Raw genomic sequence first — 6,663 nt, 5'->3', positions numbered from 1 at the left:
AAGTCTATGCCAAAGGCAGGGCCGGGAGAGGAGAGGGCTATGAGTTCTGGCCTTAGGACAATTGCATAGACAAGCCTGAGAATCTTGGGTTCTCCAGGTTCTCCTATAACGCTGGGCTGGAAAAGCAGACTCTCCCTTGCAGGGGAAAGGAGACTTCTCCTGCCTGAAAAGCTACAAAATCTCATAAGTTGATTCTTGTCTTTCTTCCTTAAGGTCTTGCCTCTCATTTCTTTCTGACCATGAGTTACAATCAGGTCATAGAGTAGCCCAAGTGCGGAAATATAGTCACTCCTTTGGGAGGAAACAGCATCCTTCTCCTCCCAGGTACAGGGTCTGGCTGATATGAACTGGTAAGAAGGCGGGGGGAACCTATGAAGGAATAGATCCTGAGAAAACCCACTGGTGATGGGACACAAGCATCTTTGCTCAAAGAAGCTCTGGATGATTTCCTAAGACTTATCTTCCAGTTCACTGAATTTCTTTTCCCCAGTGTCTAGTCTGCTCTTCAAACTACCCTCCAATTAATTACTTTTATTTAGTGGACTATATTTTTCATTTTCAAACTTCTACTTAGCTAGGTTTTTTTCAAGTGTTCCTGTTCTTTTTTTCTTTTTTAAAGTAAACTCTACCCTCAATATGGGGCTCAAAATCACAACCCTGAGATCAAGAGTTGCATGCTCTATTGACTGAGCCAGCCAGGCACCCCTGTTCCTGTTCTTTTTAAATAATATTCAGTCTTGTCTAATAAATTCTATTCCTTTATATTTAAAAATTAAAACAGTTATTTTAAGGATGTGTTTTTAGAGATTGATTCATTATCTAAATTTCTTAAGAAAGTACATTCTGCAATTTGTTGCCTTTCTTGTCTCTCTCTCATGGGGCTTAGTTTCCTCATATGATTCGTAAAATACACTAGTACTTTGGAGAAGTACGTCATCAGAAACCAATTTTCCTTTTTTTTTTTAAGATTTTATTTTAAAGTAATCGCTACACCCAACATGGAACTTGAACTTGCAACCCCAAGATCAAGTGTCACATGCTCCACTGACTTAGCCAGCCAGGTATCCCAATTTTACTTTTATTTCTGCCATCTTTTAAAATTTTGTCAGTCAGACTAGTTTTTCAACTGCCCTCAGCTGTAAATTTGTTCAGGCCCCATGCCTTTTATATTCTTGTAGGAACTAGAAAGTTCTACAGTCACTTTACATTGAAAGCATAGTTTATGTCCAGTCCCATGTAATACTTCATATTTAAATTTTCATTAAAAGCCAAGACTTTGACTCTCTCTTGCAGCAGGTTATTTAGAAAGGGGGTATGGTTAAGTCCTTTCTCTCTCCCTTGCTTTCTCCCTTTCCTTCTTGCCTTGTCTTTTTCTTTCTCTCTTTTTCTTTCTTTTTTTCTTTCTTTCTTCCCCTCCCTTCCTCCCTCCCTCCCTCCCTCCCTCCCTCCCTCCCTCCCTTCCTACCTTCCTTCCTTCCTTCCTTCCTCTCTTTCTTTCCCGAATTCTTTTGTGCTGGCTCAGTGAAAATGGTTTCTGATCCCCTGGGACTGGAGGAAAGATGAAGAGAGGTGAACATTCCTAACCAAATGGTAGTGCAATTAGATGGTTCTGTGCTATCTGAGTGTTTAAAGTTGACTTGTTTCCCTTGGGTGTGTTTATGGATTCTTCTGAGACTTCCTTTCCCATCTGTTCTCTTCATCTGGGTGATGCACATGCCTTCAGCTGTCTCATGTTCTTTTCACACCTCCTCGGGTCCAGTGGTACCTTCAGTTTCTCTCTGCTCAGGCCTATTTATGTGAAGGCCTTATGTCAACTCTCTGTGAACCTTATGTCAACTCTCTCTTCTACATGGCCCACATTCAGTCCATGGGAAATACACGTGCATCTTTTACCCCAACACAATCTGGGGAACAGGCTGAACCCGAAGCATCTGTCTTTCCTATGGCTTGTCTGTCCACAGCCTACCAAACTGCTTCTTGCACAGGTGGGAATCAGATACTAGCCCACGTGTCTGCCATTCCCTCCTCTCTCTCTCTCTCTCTCTCTCTCTCTCTCTCTCTCTCTCTCTCTCTCTCTCCTCATTGCGCAAAGTGGGTCTTGGCACACCAACTCTCTCCAAAGAAATCCACCAATCCCCAAGTCCTCTCCATGATGTGGGTGAGGAATTTAAGAGTCATTTAACTAGTTCTAGCCTACCTCCTTCAAGGGGAACCCGGGTAGCTAGCTCAGTCTGTTAAGCATCTGACTCTCAATTTTGACTCAGGTCATGAGTTCAAGCCCCAAGTCGGGTTCCACACTGGGCTGGAGCCTGCTTAAGATTCTCTCTCTCCCTCTCCCTCTGGCTCTTCCCCACTTGTGTACTCATTCTCTCTCTCTCTCTCTCAAAAACAAACAAACAAACAAACAAACAAACAAACCCAAAACCTACCTCCTTTGCAATTTCTGCATGGAAGGCTAATACACAACTTACTTTGAAATACTTTACCTATCAACATGGGATCTCAGCCCATTAAAGAGTTTTTTTCTTTTTGAGGGCTCCTGGGTGGCTCAGTCGGTTGAGGGTCTGACTCTTGATTTTGGCTCAGGTCATGGTCTCATGCATCTCATGCACTGGCAGTGCAGAGCCTGCTTGGGATTCTCTCTCCCTCTCTCTCTGCTCCTCCTCTGTTTCTGTACTCTCACTCTCTGTCAAAATAAAGAAATAAACATTAAAAAAAAAAGACAAAATTTTTTTAAAGTAGGATTCATGCCCAGTGTGAAGCCCAACACTGGGCTTGAACCCTTGACCCTGATATCAAGACCTGAGGTAAGATCAAGAGTCAGATCTTTAACTGACTAAACCACCCAGGTGCCCCAACTCATGAAAGAATTGTTAAATAAGAGCCCATCTTGAATGGGAATGGAGTTTCTTTGGGTTACTCATGACCTTGGGTTTCAGAAGTGCTGTAACCAGATGATTTGACATATGCCTTTCAAATTTCATTGTTCTAGGCTGATAGATATATCATATATATATATATCATATATATGAGATATATATGATACACATATAATATACATATCATATATATGATATATATATGATACATATATGATACATATATATGATATATATATGACACATATATATATGAGATATATGAGATATATATCATATATATATATTACATTCTCACTATGCAGTTCCCGCACCCTGTCAGTGCTTGTGAACTTGGACTCCACTGCTGCAAATGGTGCCAGCTTGGGATTTTGATTTCTCTCAGGTGACCATTTTACCACCTGAAACCCTGGGTAGATGATTCATCCTTCCGACCAGCCAAGGGTGTTTTTAGACATTCTGATTCTCTTTTTTCTAATTTCTCCACTAAGCTTGGTTCTCTTCAAAAACTTAAAGGGCATTAGAGAGGGTGATTTTTTTGCAAACACAAAAACAAAGCAGGGTCGGGGGTATTTATAAACTCCTGGAAAGACTCCAGTTAAGTCTGGCTTCAGGGGAGGCTTTTTCCGGGCACCAACAAAGTGACCGACACTGTTATTCCCTCCTCCTTTTCTCAGTTCTGCTTGCTCCAAGTTGGCTGTGTTCTCAGGAGGGTTTGCTCCTCAGTTTGTCCAGGTTGGTACTTAGCTACTTCCATGGCAGTGGTTCTCAACCAGGGGCAATTTTGCCCCCTAGGGGACATTTGGCAATGTCAGGAGATATTTTTGGTTGTCAGAAATGGGGAGGAGGGGCAGATGCTAGTCGTATGTAGTATGTAGTATGAAGAAGCTAGAAATACACAGGACACCTTCCCTGTCAGCTCCCCTTTGACAACAAAGAATTATGCAGGCTAAAATGTCAGTAGTGCTGAGGTTGAGACACTCTGTCCCTGGTCAACATGCTTTCTCTTCTATACTTAGTAGGGAAGACAAACCCTATGTTCCAGGATTCCCTGAAAAAAAGTCCTGATTGGAGCAGTTTGATAAGTCGCAGCCACTTCTCAAAAGACATTTTCTCTCTTTTGTAACTGAAGCCTTTTCTCTTTACTTCCTTCTTTCTCCCAGATCTTTATTATGTTGACAGACTTAGCTTCTGTGTTTAAATCCTCCTAGCTTTTCTGGCCTCTTTTCCATTAGTGGGTGGAAAAGGGGGGAGTGTAGTGCACACATTTAATCTCGCTTTTGCCACTTATGCGTACATTTATTTTACATGGTTGAGAGCACATTGCATACAAACACACACACACACACACATGCACACAACTTAACATTGACTATTATGCTTTTTTCTTTTGATGCTGTATAATGGGTATTTCCCTATGCCATCACATACCCTTCGTAACGAAGACTTTAAATTTCCTTGTAAGAGTTCATCATAGAGATAAACCACACTGAAGTTACTCATTACCTATTAATTTGGGTGTCTTCCATCGTAACGATAGAATACGAGGATGGACTTTTTATGTGGTGACTTCATGGACTTTAGGAGCAAAACTAATGCAGGTCCGTGTTTGTTTTCTCGGGGCTGAGAGTATAAGGACAGGTTTCAACAAGTGGATTCCAAATCATTAAATACTGTATTTGAATTATCAGAGGAATTTGTTAAAAATGTAAGTTCCAAGGCCCAGACTCTGACTACTAACTTAGAATCTCCAGGTATGAAACCTGAACAAAGGTCACCCTAATCATTCTCATGGATAGTTAGATTTTGGAACCACTGATATTGTTGACCTAAAAGAACAGCTAATTTGCTCTTTGCCTAAACTCTCATTCTTAAATACTAGTTGTTTTATAATGACACTTTTGGAAGTATGGTTCCAAATGATAGTTGTAGTAGATATTTCTCATTCATCATGGTCAGGCAGCAACGGAATCCCATTCTTGGCTTAGGGAATGCTTCCTTTTTTGAGTCTTGGTTTGGGGCCCAAACTATCCTGCATAGACCCTAAAAATAGTCTATATTTGGTTTTTTAGTGTCCCTTGAAACTAGGGCCCAGGCATGGGCCTCAGAGCCTGCCAGTTGGTTGTATCCATGTCAGACTTTACCTGTGGTCCTAAAATTACAAGACAACAGGGATCTGGAGTTTTCTGAGTACAGGAGGCAGCAGCAGTGGTGGCAAATTGGTGTTCCTGATGATAAAGAGGGACAGAAGCCAATGAAAGGGCCAGTGTCAATGGTTTCCTCATCAACTCAGTTCTGAGGTGTGATTTGGGAATTGTTTCTGGACACTGAAGCTGAAATCTGGTTCTCCATTTCATGGTGAATCCATGAGCTATCCAATACCCATAAAATAAATAGTAGACAACTAACCAACCAACCAACTAACCAACCAACCAACCAACCAACCAATCTCTCCTTTTCTAATTGATCATGTAGAGTCAGCTTCAGTGCATGAAGCTGAATGGGTCTATTGTACTACTATCCAGGAAAGCAGTAGATATGTAACTTAGATCCCAATTAACAAAGATGACTTTCTATTCAGAAAAGTGGTTGTTGAAGCCTGTGTTTTTGTCCTGAAGCAGGGGTTATCTCAGGTTTGCATGGTGGTAAGCCACAGGGGAGTCTGTAGACAAAAAACATCGTCCTTAAAAAGAAGCTAGAAATATACTTGGAAGCCTGGAGACATTCTCATTAAAGGCCCTATAATTCCACACCACGGAACAAGGAAGAGAACATTGTGGCAAGGAAAATTGCAAAGTCATGGTTCTAGTTGGCAACCTGGACATGGAGTGACCTGCAGGGGGACCCAGGTGAAGCCTCTTTGGAAACACATAGGCCCACCAGGATGAATTAGCTAAAAATCAGATCCTTAGATTATAGCATGCAATAATATGATGGATGAAGCTCTGTAGTATTGTCCATTTGAACATCGATGGATTCTTGCCCAAATAAAAAAAAAATTTTTTTGGCATAGCTGAATTTGAACTGTTCTTTTTCACAGTAATTAGCCAACAGTTTGAGTTGGGTCTTAAGTCTTTTCATGTTGTAAAGTTGCTACCCCCCCCTCCCCCCGCCCATGTTCATGTAACTCGTTCATCTTCCTATTAACTATGGTAGGAAGGTGGGCATCCAATGCATCTGAAATAGAATCAACTTGTCTAATATGTACAAATTAAAATGAAATAGGATATAGAAAGCCCTATTTTATCCTGTTTAAAAATGGAATTTTGGGGGCGCCTGGGTGGCGCAGTCGGTTAAGCGTCCGACTTCAGCCAGGTCATGATCTCGCGGTCCGTGAGTTCGAGCCCCGCGTCAGGCTCTGGCTGATGGCTCAGAGCCTGGAGCCTGTTTCCGATTCTGTGTCTCCCTCTCTCTCTGCCCCTCCCCCGTTCATGCTCTGTGTCTCTCTGTCCCAAAAATAAATAAACGTAGAAAAAAATTTTTTTAAAAAAAATTTAAAAAAATAATAATAAAAATGGAATTTTGTCTGACCTAAGATCACGTGTAGCCATTCTGATTCTGGCAATAGTATTATGATACGGGTTTTGGGCAATGTTAATCATCTGGGATGTTTGCCAAGATCATCAAGTTTAGTGAAAAGACAGTCCCTGTCCAGAGAATCAAAGGCTGATGATAGACTAATAAGTGTGTTATGAAGTCTTACATTGTTCATAAGTAACTTCTCAAGAAGATTTATCATATACAAGAAGCAGAGTATAAAATTGTTCTTGTGGATAAGTTGTAC

Source organism: Prionailurus bengalensis, chromosome E3 (genome assembly GCF_016509475.1).
Source record: "Prionailurus bengalensis isolate Pbe53 chromosome E3, Fcat_Pben_1.1_paternal_pri, whole genome shotgun sequence".
NCBI classification, from domain to species: domain Eukaryota; kingdom Metazoa; phylum Chordata; class Mammalia; order Carnivora; family Felidae; genus Prionailurus; species Prionailurus bengalensis.
This window is presented reverse-complemented; position numbering follows the sequence as displayed.